Source organism: Barbatula barbatula, assembly GCF_947034865.1.
Source record: "Barbatula barbatula genome assembly, chromosome: 10".
In the NCBI taxonomy this organism is placed as follows: Eukaryota; Metazoa; Chordata; class Actinopteri; order Cypriniformes; family Nemacheilidae; genus Barbatula; species Barbatula barbatula.
This window is the reverse complement of record NC_136773.1, coordinates 5,723,473-5,737,495: the sequence shown is the minus strand read 5'-3', so window position 1 is coordinate 5,737,495 and position 14,023 is coordinate 5,723,473.

Here is a 14,023-nt window from a genome sequence, read left to right as displayed (position 1 = left end):
AATGATTATCAAAATGTACTCATAACCACCCTTACATTTGTCCACATGGAGGAAGTCAATAGATACCAGTTCAAACGGATGGGTCGTTGTTATACTTTTGAGTGGTGCCCTCGTTTCCCGACAGGGCTTTTTCTGTTTTATGCAGGAACAGGTTCTCAGGACATAATGTTCGATGTCTTTTTGCATGTGGGGCCAGAAAAAACGATCTCTGATGAGATTGTTGGTGCGGTCCAGACCCTGGTGGCCCATTTCATCGTGCAGTTCTCGTAAGACAGTTGTTTTGAGTGAGGTTGGTAAAACCAGCTGTGTCCTCTGAGACGTTTTACGAAATAGAACTCCATCCTCATCCAATTTCAATTTGTCCCATTCTCTTAGGAGGCCTTTCAACTGTGATTTTGGTGAATTCCATCTCTGGGGAGGCCTGGTTCCCGATTGTAAGTGTTTAATGACTACTCCAATATCCTTGTCATTTTCCTGAGCTTGTCTTACTCCCACTCTTGACAGGGGTTGAAGAGTTTTCCCACTTTCCTCCACACTTGCAGAGATATACTGACAGGCTATAGCAGAGGGCACATCCAGATCGTTTTGGACTTCCACTGCCTGGATCAGAGATCCCACACAATCTGATGAAAGCTGCTCAGTGCATTCTCCCATTATTTCCTCCAAATCGGCTGGCATCCTGGAAAGTGAGTCTGCATCAATGTTTTCCTTGCCAGGGCAATAGCGAATTGTAAAGTGAAAATCTGCAAGCTCGGCAACCCATCGGCAGCCAGTGGCATTCAATTTGGCAGATGTCAGAACGTATGTTAACGGATTGTTGTCACTAAATACCGTAAAAGTCGGGGCATAATAGAGGTAGTCTCTGAATTTTTCAGTTACAGCCCATTTGAGGGCAAGAAATTCCAACTTCCCACTGTGTAAATGATAGTTTTTTTCTGCCGCTGTTAAAGTCCGGGAACCGTAGGCTAGAACTCTTAGCTTCCCGTTTTGTTCCTGGTACAGGACCGCTCCCAGACCTTGGTTGGACGCATCTGTGTGAAGTGTGAAAGGCTGGGAGAAATCAGGAAATCCTAACACAGGAGGCTGAACTAAACAATCGATCAGTTCTTCAAGGATCCCTTGATGATTTCTGTCCATTGGATCAGTTGATTTGATGGCATCACATGAGTCATTCTGCCTGTTTCCCTCTTTCGCTTTCCTTTCCTCTGGTCCCTCTTATTGTCAGTCTTTCCCTTTAGCAGATCGTAAAGGGGGTTGGCAATCCGCGAGAAATCTTTGATATACTGTCTATAATAGCTGAGCAGGCCCAAAATCTTGCGTAAGTCCCCCACAGTGTTCAATTTCTTTTCTTTGAGTGCTGTCACAGCGACTGTGTCTGCCGGGTCCATGCGGCTGCCTTCCGCAGAAACGATCCTCCCCAGATAGCGAACCTTGTTCTTGAAAAGCTCAAATTTTTTTGGCTTTAACTTGACTCCATGGGCTTTCAACCGTTGCAGGACTCTCCTCACCGCTTCCACCTGTTCACAAAAAGACTTAGTAAAGACCAGTATGTCGTCAAGGTAGGGTATACAAATGTCATCCCTTAGTCCTTCCAAACATTCCTCCATAAATCGTTGAAATGCCGCTGGTGCATTCATTAGGCCAAATGGGATGCGGTTCCATTGATACAGGCCCCACGGTGTAGTGAACGCCGTTAGATGTCTACTCTCTGGACACATAAAGCCTTGGTGGTACGCTTTCCCTTGATCTAATAGAGAGAACCAGCTGTTACCTCCCAGGCCATCCAATATATCCTGCACTCTCGGTATAGGCTGGCGATCAGGAACGGTCTTACGGTTCAAGTCCCTATAGTCAATGCACAATCTGAGGCTTCCATCCTTCTTACGGACACACACAATGGGAGACGAGTATGGGGAATGAGACTTTTCCACCCACCCTTGAGCGATCAAATCACGCAGGTAATCCTTCATTTCCTGATATAAAGGCTTAGGAACTGAAGTGTATGTGCGGGTAACCGGTGTGTTGTCATTCAGAGAAATACTCAACTCTAATCCTTGAACACAGCCAATGTCATCATCTGATTTAGAGAAAGCATGGCATTCCTCATGTAACATCTGTTTTACTTGCTGTTGCTGGGACAGAGTCAAATGGCCCACATCGACTGGAGGGTCCCATGAATCCTTATCCCCATCCACGTCCGTGGTTTCTGGTGGGGACTGCGTGACAGAGGCAGAGGTGGTACTTTGTGGGGTTGGCAAAATAGACTTGACTGACTGTACTGTCCCCAGCTCTGTCCTCCCCATAAGCGTGATGTCATGATCTGTTCCATTCTGTACACTGATGGTAATCTGTGGGCAAGCACCCTCTTTTAGCATAAATAGTGTATCAAACAGTTCAAGGCCGTCAGGGTGTTGGGGATTAACATGTGGTTCAAACAGCAGCACAGTATCTTGTTTCACTAGTGGCCCCCTTACCTGACACTGAATCTGCATCACAGTTTGCTTTGGTACATTCACCCGCCCCTTTACTGTTCTAACCACATACACACCAGGGTCATCTGCTGATACTAGATTGATGAAGGTGTGTACTTTATTTTTCTTGAGGCCCGGGAAAGCATTCCGAACAGTGTTGTACATATTTCCATCAGTCGCATTATGAGATCCATCCGAATCGCACTTCCGTATTAGTTGCTCGATTACATTGTACCCTATGATTGGCCTAGACAACTCTTGGTTCTTCAAGACAAGCACAGGAATGATTAACTCTCTCCCCTTTGCTACAGGGGATGTCAACTTGAAAGTAATTTCCACCCAGCCACTGTATGGTATGTTTGTTCCATTTGCCGCCACCAACTGCAGATTATCTGGAGCGCCTGCTGCCTCGGAAATGTTTTTAAGAGTCACATCAGGTGCGTACTTTGTTTTCCACAGTTCATCTATAATAGATACTTGGGAACCTGTATCCCATAATGCTTCTGTCCTCTGTCCCTGCAGATAACAGGTCACTAGACATTGTTTGCCTACTAGAGACGTGACAGCAGAATGACAATTAACGTTACAAGAACTAGGTAAAATACTGTTAAGTGACTGGGGCTCAAGATCACGCTGTACCTGCTGATTTGGGCCACTTCCTTGTTCTTGGGACCTTTTCACTGTTTGGGTCACACCCTGTCCCTCGGGGGTAACCCACTCCTGTTTAACGCCGCTCCTGACTGGGGTCTGACACTCTTGCTCTTACAGCCAGCTGAGAAATGCTCGCTGCTGCCACACAAGTAACAGTGAGTACATGGTTCCATGGTTTTGCATTGCTGGCAATGGAAACATTGTCTCGCTCGTGGATGGCGAGGTGGTCGGTACTGATGAGGGTATGGTTGTGGCGGCACCACATACTGCTGGCCATAATATGGGGCTGCTCCAACGTTTAGAGGCTGAGTCGCATAAGGTTGTGCATGATGGGTTACATACTGTTGGGGTGACTGCACAGGATGCTCTTGTGTGACAAAAGGGTATTGAACCGGCTTTGTGTGCGGTATATATCGTTCCGATACATGTTTTTGACTTTGGTCAAGCTGGTGTGAAGACGAATATGGACCCGTCCCCTGTTGGCATTTAACTGTCTCTGCTCCCCAGGCCTGACTCTCTCGGATTGGCGTCCATCCAGGGGCCGGTTGGAAACCTTGGGAGCGGCTCTGATGCTGGGGGGCAGCTGTAGCTACTGGTTCCTGGTTATGGACTGCACAGCATCGCTGAGTAACAGGTAAGGGCTTCTGCATTGTTTCTTTAAGTTGCATGACATCCTCACTTAGACTTTTCAGCTGCGCCATCAGATCAAACTTAGGGTGTTTAGATTGGCATTTTGGTTCAGGGTCATCTAGCTGCACAACATGAACAGTGCCGGTTCGTTCACCTTTCCGTTTGCTTTGCCGTTCCGATTCGTTAGAACAAGCGACATTAAGTTTCTCTAGTAACACTTCGTCGGTTATAGTGGGGATGGACAGATATTGTTAAAAGTCACTTTGGATGCGATCATTATGCAGCCCTGTTAGAACTGTGTGTAAGAACATGTTTTGGACCAGAGCCGGGTCATATTTTAACCCAGAGTCATCTTCTTGAGAGGCGAACAAGATTTTCTGTCTAAGGTCGAGGACGCGGATCAGGAAGCTTTGTGGGGTTCCTTTTGGGCGCTGCGCTTCTGTAGTGAGTTGTTTATATAGTTCAGTTGCATTTTTTTCCTGGTAGTGAGAGCGCAATATGTGTCTTAGCACTGGGAGTGTCAGCCCTGCCTTTCCCTCAAGATAACTTCGCAGCTGAAACCCTGGCGTGATAGCCTTGATGACCGAATCAATTATTTCCTGTTCTGGGTAACCTTTGTTTATTCCACTTTCTATCTGCCGTACCAAACTTGAAAAGGAAAGTCGGTCCTTTTGACCCGGATCACCTATCAGACCTGATATTTTGAAGTCTTTATGCCATACTGAGGTGACCTGTCGCTGTGGTAGATCTACAGAGCTCACTGAGTTACGGTCCTTATGTCCCTGTTGGCCTTCCGTAGTGTGAGGCATGGCATGACTGATATGCATGGTGGAAAACGACTCTGACACATTTTCATTTTCCCTTATTTCCCGCATCATGTTAGCCCCCTCACGAGAAGTATTTTCCTCTCTCGCAAGCCTGTGTTCAGAACTGTCAACATCAGTCCCCGTGAGCAGACTCAATTGTTCATTAATTTCCAGCAGCTCAGCCATCCCACCATCCTCGAGCTCCCCTAACTCAGCTCTTAGCATGTGGTTACTCAGACTGTTTAACAGAGACAAACGAGTTGCATTTGTTTCACCCTCCTTTGTAATGTGAAGAAAGACACAGAGTTCTGTCAGTTTTTCACATGAAAGTTTACATAGTTTCTCCCTGATTTCATCCTGGAGACTTTTAAACGCATCCATTATTAGCAGCCGTGTATGGGTTGTTGAGGGTAGTGTTTACCTCACTGACTCGACGTTGCTACTGCTGGTTATCGCTGAACCTCAGCAAGTGCATTGCTCGACCAGATCACCTCACTACTCGCCCTCGCTGCCTCACACTGCAGTTTCAACGTCACTGTGAACAGGATGGTGTTGCTAGATGGGTTCTACCGGCCAGGGAGTTAATCCACCCAACATTCATCCCAGCGGTGCCTCCAAAATTGTAGTACTCCTGCAATGAGGAGAAGATTATATAAAAGAACAAGACGGACGCGTTGCTTCCTTATCAGTGTTCTTACTGGAAAATGTTTAATGTAATGACATTGAATATATTTAAAATGTAAAAGAACAGCATGAATGATTCAAACATATGTTTACCCAACATAGAGAAATGATCAGTGACGTAACATCCACTCTGATAATAGCATTCAGTACTCATAGATCGTTAACGTCAATCACGCTTAGATAACAATTCAAAACAGAGAGAAAATAACGCTTAACATTTACAACACAAGATTACATTCACTTTCACAAACATACTTAAACTCTTGTGGAGTAGCACCATTGCGATATAAACGCACGTGCTAACCATGCTCTCTTTTATACATCGTTCATTAAAATAAAAATAAGAGATTAATGACTTAATAAACACCGTTACATCGCTATGTATATGTCACACATAAAATTTACAATTACCTGCAATGAGGAGAAGATTATATAAAAGAACAAGACGGACGCGTTGCTTCCTTATCAGTGTTCTTACTGGAAATGAAGCGCGTCGCGACGTTCTTCCCCATTACGTGCAGTGACGTCATCGCGCAGGTACGCAACTTTCTACGCAAAATACTCAAATAAATATATAACAACATCATTTTAACGAACTACATGAACTTAAATTGACAGTCAACTTTAAGTATACCACACATATGTGACGCTTTATTTATATATATATCTTTTTTTTTAATTAAATGCTTGTAGAAGATAACAAAAAACAAACATTTACAACAACCATTATCATTGTCAATACAAGCTCCAGATTCCCTCAGTCCAGACTAAATTCCTTCAGTCTTCCAATCCAGATTAGGTGCAAAGTCCTTAAACACAGTCACTGTTCTTGTAGCTTTTAAGTTTTTAGAGAACTCAACAGGCTACTCAAAGTACATTTTCAACTCGCATTTAAACCTCAAAAAAGAGGAGTGCATTTAGACAATTTAGATTTGTGAATGTGAAATTTAGCTAACAGAAAAATAAGGTTTATAAAATAAATATCACTTTTCTTTTCACATTCATGAAAACCAAAAATTACATTTAATGTATGTAAAATCAACATTAGGATTTACATAACAATTGATAAAATCACAAATGTCACACCAAAATGTAACTGTGAAAGAGCAGTTCCAAAATAAATGTAAAGTGGTCTCAGGTTTTTCTGAACAGAAAGAACAGAGTTGTATCAATGCCATTCTTAAGTCTTTTGAGAAAGCATTTAGACCTGTGTAAAACCTGTGAATTCATTTAAAGGTGATTTCTCTCGTTTTATTACTATCACTGGCTGAAATATTAACGTTACTTTTACAAATAAGAGCATCTGGTTGACTTCATGAGGATTGAGGAGTAGACCCCTGCTAATAACATTTCCTTCTCATTTCATGATTTTTTCTCTCTTCTTCAAAACACATCACTTATTTGTATTGCTACTTCATTTATTTTCTTCTCGTGCCTTGCTTCATGCCTGTTTACTTGCATCAATCAGTGCCATTATAAAGTAGCCTATATGAAGACTTTGGTTCCAAAATGAGATAACTCCGTTCATAAAACATTTCTAAAGGCATGTTTTTTACTACGTTATCACGTTTTTGTTGTGTATTATTGTGTTATCTAGCTTTATTTTTGGAGTTACTATTGCTTAAATCCCGGCTGACCCTCTGGCACTGACCCTTTAGAACCCAGTCTATTCCGCCCAAGGCGGCTCGGGGTCCGCTGTGGCCTAGTGGTTAAAGCGCTGGGCTTGTGATCAGAAGGTCGACGATTCAAATCTCAATGCCAGCCAGCACGGGTCATGGATAAAGTGCCCTTGAGCAAGGCACCTTAACCCTGATTGCTCTGCAGTAATGTGCCACAATTACTGCAGAGTAATCCAACGATCTAAACTGCTTATTAAGCAAACAAAGTCATATCATGTCTATATACTTCAAACAATCTGTGAATGACCGACTCAAATATTGCTTTGTGTGCAGTTGGAGAACCGCCATTGGCTGTTGTTTTGCATAATTAATGAGCTAGGTCTGGAAATGTCATTCTGTGACTACTCGTTTACAAATATTATTGTGTTTCGAGTTCCGTTTTCAACAAAAGTGTGTACAATAAAAATGCTCTGTTCTGTCTGACTCGTGTTCTCAACGTTAAACGTGAATGTACATTTTCTCACCAACCGTCGTCGGCTGTAGCGTCGCCGATGTGCCGTATAAAAGCAGTCGCGACACCTGCTAGGTCTGTTCGGGCCGGGGACCTATCGCCTTGACACCAAGCCAACACGCTACTAGAGTCGCTCGTCAGGGCGCGCTTGGTCTCTGCACTCGGAAACAACGGGCCGATGCCCGTCGGATCGCCGGCGTGCATCGGCTTTTGTTTCTTTTGTACGTCTACAAGAGACACGCGTTAATGTGAGACTCGCTTTACTTGTGTACACATCCATGTGCATCAGAAGAGATGACCTGCATATGAGATAACTCTCATTTCTAAAGGCATGTTTTTTATTATGTTATCATGTTTTTGTTGTGTTTTATTGTGTTATCTAGCTGTATTTTTGGAGTTACTATGGCTTAAATCCCTCAATCCCTTCATAATAATATCTTGTTCAATATGTACACAATATACAGGCTCTCTCTCTCTCTCTCTCTCTCTCTCTCTCTCTCTCTATATATATATATATATATATATGTATGTATATTAGTTCAAGAAAGTTACTTCAAGAGTTGGATGGCAAAGTGAGTATGCAGAATAAACCTTTCTTTAAGGCACTCCCTAAGAAACTGTGGTCTGAGATCAGCCTGTGTGCTCGAACCTAAAGAATTCAATCATTCAGCAGCTAAAACCCATTAGGAAACCTTTACAACTGTCCACGGTTATCAGACAAAGCCCTCTACTGGCGAAGGGGTGCAAACGTTCAATTGAAAGGAGAAGACAAATCAGATTCTCATTTTCTTTACAGAAGTAAAAGCCAGTATAAAAAGAGTTTAAATGTACTTACTGAATTGATGAATGACACTCCTAAAAGTGCCACACAAACACACATAACCGAATATTGATTAGCGTTGTATGAACAACAGACTGTAATAAATATGAATAAGAGACTGTAATAAATATGATTTTAATTTTTATTAATAAATAATTGTTAGGAACGATCGAAGAAGTGATGACGACCTCTAGTGGTAGAGGTCATCTTGTGGTAAAAAAAGCCCCGTTCCACATCGAACAGAGAGTTTGCTTTTTCAAATGTGTACATCAAGTCCCGTTGTTTTCATTGATTAGGTGGTGAAAAGAATGACGACACGATATAAGCAAAAGCTCTTTATTTGGAGGCAAACAATCTGTGAATGACCGATTCAAATATTGCTTGGAGCACCGCCATTGGCTGTTGTTTTGCATAATTAATGAGCTAGGTCTGGAAATGTCATTCTGTGACTACTCGTTTATAAATATCATTGTGTTTCGAGTTCCGTTTTCAACAAAAGTGTGTACAATAAAAACGCTCTGTCTGACTCGTGTTCTCAACGTTAAACGTGAATGTAAATTTCCTCACCAACCGTCGTCGGTTGGAGCGTCGCCAGTATGCCGTATAAAACCAGTCGCGACACCAGCTGGTTGCCACGGTGATCTATCGCCTTGCCCAAGCCAACATGCTACTAGAGTCGCTCGTCAGGGCGCGCTGGGTCTCTGCGCTCGGACAACGGGCTGATGCCGTCGGCGAGCATCAGCTTTTGTTTCTTTTGTACGTCTACAAGAGACACACGTTAATGTGAGAGCTTTACTTGTGTACACATCCATGTGCATCAGAAGAGATGACCTGCATATGCGACACCACACCGACGGCAGGAAGTGAACCCGTCCCACCGGAAGTGCTCCTAAAATCAACATTAGGATTTACATAACAATTGATAAAATCACAAATGTCACACCAAAATGTAACTGTGAAAGAGCAGTTCCAAAATAAATGTAAAGTGGACTCAGGTTTTTCTGAACAGAAAGAACAGAGGGTATCAATGCCATTCTTAAGTCTTTTGAGAAAGCATTTAGACCTGTGTAAAACCTGTGAATTCATTTAAAGGTGATTTCTCTCGCTTTTTTACTATCACTGGCTGAAATATTAATGTTACTTTTAGAAATAAGAGAATCAGGTTGACTTCATGAGGATTGAGGAGTAGACCCCTGCCAATAACATTTCCTTCTCATTTCATGATTTTTTCTCTCTTCTTCAAAACACATCACTTATTTGTATTGCTACTTCATTTATTTTCTTCTCGTGCCTTGCTTCATGCCTGTTTACTTGCATCAATCAGTGCCATTATAAAGTAGCCTATATGAAGACTTTGGTTCCAAAATGAGATAACTCCGTTCATAAAACATTTCTAAAGGCATGTTTTTTATTACGTTATCACGTTTTTGTTGTGTTTTATTGTGTTATCTAGCTTTATTTTTGGAGTTACTATTGCTTAAATCCCTCAATCCCTTCATAATAATATCTTGTTCAATATGTACACGATATACAGGCTAAATATATATATATATATATATATATATATATATATATATATATATATATATATATACATATGTATGTATATTAGTTCAAGAAAGTTATTTCAAGAGTTGGATGGCAAAGTGAGTATGCAGAATAAATCTTTCTTTAAGGCACTCCCTAAGAAACTGTGGTCTGAGATCAGCCTGTGTGCTCGAACCTAAAGAATTAATTCATTCAGCAGCTAAAACCCATTAGGAAACCTTTACAACTGTCAACGGTTATCAAACAACGCCCTCTACTGGCGAAGGGGTGCAAACGTTCAATTGAAAGGAGAAGACAAATCAGATTCTCATTTTCTTTACAGAAGTAAAAGCCAGTATAAAAAGAGTTTAAAAGTACTTACTGAATTGATGAATGACACTCCTAAAAGTGCCACACAAACACACATAACCGAATATTGATTAGCGTTGTATGAACAACAGACTGTAATAAATATGAATAAGAGACTGTAATAAATATGATTTTAATTTTTATTAATAAATAATTGTTAGGAACGATCGAAGAAGTGATGACGACGTCTAGTGGTAGAGGTCATCTTGTGGTAAAAGCCATGCGTTTATCAAAAAGAAGATATCTCATGACAATTTCACATCACCCCCCAAGCGTTGCATTTGCGAAAGAGCATAAACGAGTATATACTGTAGCTCCGAAACAGGATTGGTAATATCATGCAACGTTGTTTTCCTTACACTAGATGTCCTAAAAGCCCCGTTTCACATCGAACAGAGAGTTTGCTTTTACAAATGTGTACATCAAGTCCCGTTGATTTCATTGATTAGGTGGTGAAAAGAATGACGACACGATATAAGCAAAAGCTCTTTATTTGGAGGCAAACAATCTGTGAATGACCGATTCAAATATTGCTTGGAGCACCGCCATTGGCTGTTGTTTTGCATAATTAATGAGCTAGGTCTGGAAATGTCATTCTGTGACTACTCGTTTATAAATATCATTGTGTTTCGAGTTCCGTTTTCAACAAAAGTGTGTACAATAAAAACGCTCTGTCAGACTCGTGTTCTCAACGTTAAACGTGAATGTAAATTTCATCACCAACCGTCGTCGGTTGGAGCGTCGCCAGTATGCCGTATAAAAGCAGTCGCGACACCAGCTGGTTGCCACGGTGATCTATCGCCTTGCCCAAGCCAACATGCTACTAGAGTCGCTCGTCAGGGCGCGCTGGGTCTCTGCGCTCGGACAACGGGCTGATGCCGTCGGCGAGCATCAGCTTTTGTTTCTTTTGTACGTCTACAAGAGACACACGTTAATGTGAGAGCTTTACTTGTGTACACATCCATGTGCATCAGAAGAGATGACCTGCATATGCGACACCACACCGACGGCAGGAAGTGAACCCGTCCCACCGGAAGTGCTCCTAAAATCAACATTAGGATTTACATAACAATTGATAAAATCACAAATGTCACACCAAAATGTAACTGTGAAAGAGCAGTTCCAAAATAAATGTAAAGTGGACTCAGGTTTTTCTGAACAGAAAGAACAGAGGGTATCAATGCCATTCTTAAGTCTTTTGAGAAAGCATTTAGACCTGTGTAAAACCTGTGAATTCATTTAAAGGTGATTTCTCTCGCTTTTTTACTATCACTGGCTGAAATATTAATGTTACTTTTAGAAATAAGAGAATCAGGTTGACTTCATGAGGATTGAGGAGTAGACCCCTGCCAATAACATTTCCTTCTCATTTCATGATTTTTTCTCTCTTCTTCAAAACACATCACTTATTTGTATTGCTACTTCATTTATTTTCTTCTCGTGCCTTGCTTCATGCCTGTTTACTTGCATCAATCAGTGCCATTATAAAGTAGCCTATATGAAGACTTTGGTTCCAAAATGAGATAACTCCGTTCATAAAACATTTCTAAAGGCATGTTTTTTATTACGTTATCACGTTTTTGTTGTGTTTTATTGTGTTATCTAGCTTTATTTTTGGAGTTACTATTGCTTAAATCCCTCAATCCCTTCATAATAATATCTTGTTCAATATGTACACGATATACAGGCTAAATATATATATATATATATATATATATACATATGTATGTATATTAGTTCAAGAAAGTTACTTCAAGAGTTGGATGGCAAAGTGAGTATGCAGAATAAATCTTTCTTTAAGGCACTCCCTAAGAAACTGTGGTCTGAGATCAGCCTGTGTGCTCGAACCTAAAGAATACATTCATTCAGCAGCTAAAACCCATTAGGAAACCTTTACAACTGTCAACGGTTATCAAACAACGCCCTCTACTGGCGAAGGGGTGCAAACGTTCAATTGAAAGGAGAAGACAAATCAGATTCTCATTTTCTTTACAGAAGTAAAAGCCAGTATAAAAAGAGTTTAAAAGTACTTACTGAATTGATGAATGACACTCCTAAAAGTGCCACACAAACACACATAACCGAATATTGATTAGCGTTGTATGAACAACAGACTGTAATAAATATGATTAAGAGACTGTAATAAATATGATTTTAATTTTTATTAATAAATAATTGTTAGGAACGATCGAAGAAGTGATGACGACGTCTAGTGGTAGAGGTCATCTTGTGGTAAAAGCCATGCGTTTATCAAAAAGAAGATATCTCATGACAATTTCACATCACCCCCCAAGCGTTGCATTTGCGAAAGAGCATAAACGAGTATATACTGTAGCTCCGAAACAGGATTGGTAATATCATGCAACGTTGTTTTCCTTACACTAGATGTCCTAAAAGCCCCGTTTCACATCGAACAGAGAGTTTGCTTTTTCAAATGTGTACATCAAGTCCCGTTGATTTCATTGATTAGGTGGTGAAAAGAATGACGACACGATATAAGCAAAAGCTCTTTATTTGGAGGCAAACAATCTGTGAATGACCGATTCAAATATTGCTTGGAGAACCGCCATTGGCTGTTGTTTTGCATAATTAATGAGCTAGGTCTGGAAATGTCATTCTGTGACTACTCGTTTATAAATATCATTGTGTTTCGAGTTCCGTTTTCAACAAAAGTGTGTACAATAAAAACGCTCTGTCTGACTCGTGTTCTTAACGTTAAACGTGAATGTAAATTTCCTCACCAACCGTCGTCGGTTGGAGCGTCGCCGATATGCCGTATAAAAGCAGTCGCGACACCAGCAAGTTGCCACGGTGATCTATCGCCTTGGCCCAAGCCAACATGCTACTAGAGTCGCTCGTCAGGGCGCGCTGGGTCTCTGCGCTCGGACAACGGGCTGATGCCGTCGGAGAGCATCGGCTTTTGTTTCTTTTGTACGTCTACAAGAGACACACGTTAATGTGAGAGCTTTACTACACATCCATGTGCATCAGAAGAGATGACCTGCATATGCGACGCTACACCAACCGCAGGAAGTGAACCCGTCCCACCGGAAGTGCTCGAATCCCTGCCTGAAATATATTTATATATATCTTTTTTTTAATTAAATGCTTGTAGAAGATAACAAAAACAAACATTTACAACAACCATTACCATTGTCAATACAAGCTCCAGATTCCCTCAGTCCAGACTAAATTCCTTCAGTCTTCCAATCCAGATTAGGTGCAAAGTCCTTAAACACAGTCACTGTTCTTGTAGCTTTTAAGTTTTTAGAGAACTCAACAGGCTACTCAAAGTACATTTTCAACTCGCATTTAAACCTCAAAAAAAGAGGAGTGCATTTAGACAATTTAGATTTGTGAATGTGAAATTTAGCTAACAGAAAAATAAGGTTTATAAAATAAATATCACTTTTCTTTTCACATTCATGAAAACCAAAAATTACATTTAATGTATGTAAAATCAACATTAGGATTTACATAACAATTGATAAAATCACAAATGTCACACCAAAATGTAACTGTGAAAGAGCAGTTCCAAAATAAATGTAAAGTGGTCTCAGGTTTTTCTGAACAGAAAGAACAGAGTTGTATCAATGCCATTCTTAAGTCTTTTGAGAAAGCATTTAGACCTGTGTAAAACCTGTGAATTCATTTAAAGGTGATTTCTCTCGTTTTATTACTATCCCTGGCTGAAATATTAACGTTACTTTTACAAATAAGAGCATCTGGTTGACTTCATGAGGATTGAGGAGTAGACCCCTGCTAATAACATTTCCTTCTCATTTCATGATTTTTTCTCTCTTCTTCAAAACACATCACTTATTTGTATTGCTACTTCATTTATTTTCTTCTCGTGCCTTGCTTCATGCCTGTTTACTTGCATCAATCAGTGCCATTATAAAGTAGCCTATATGAAGACTTTGGTTCCAAAATGA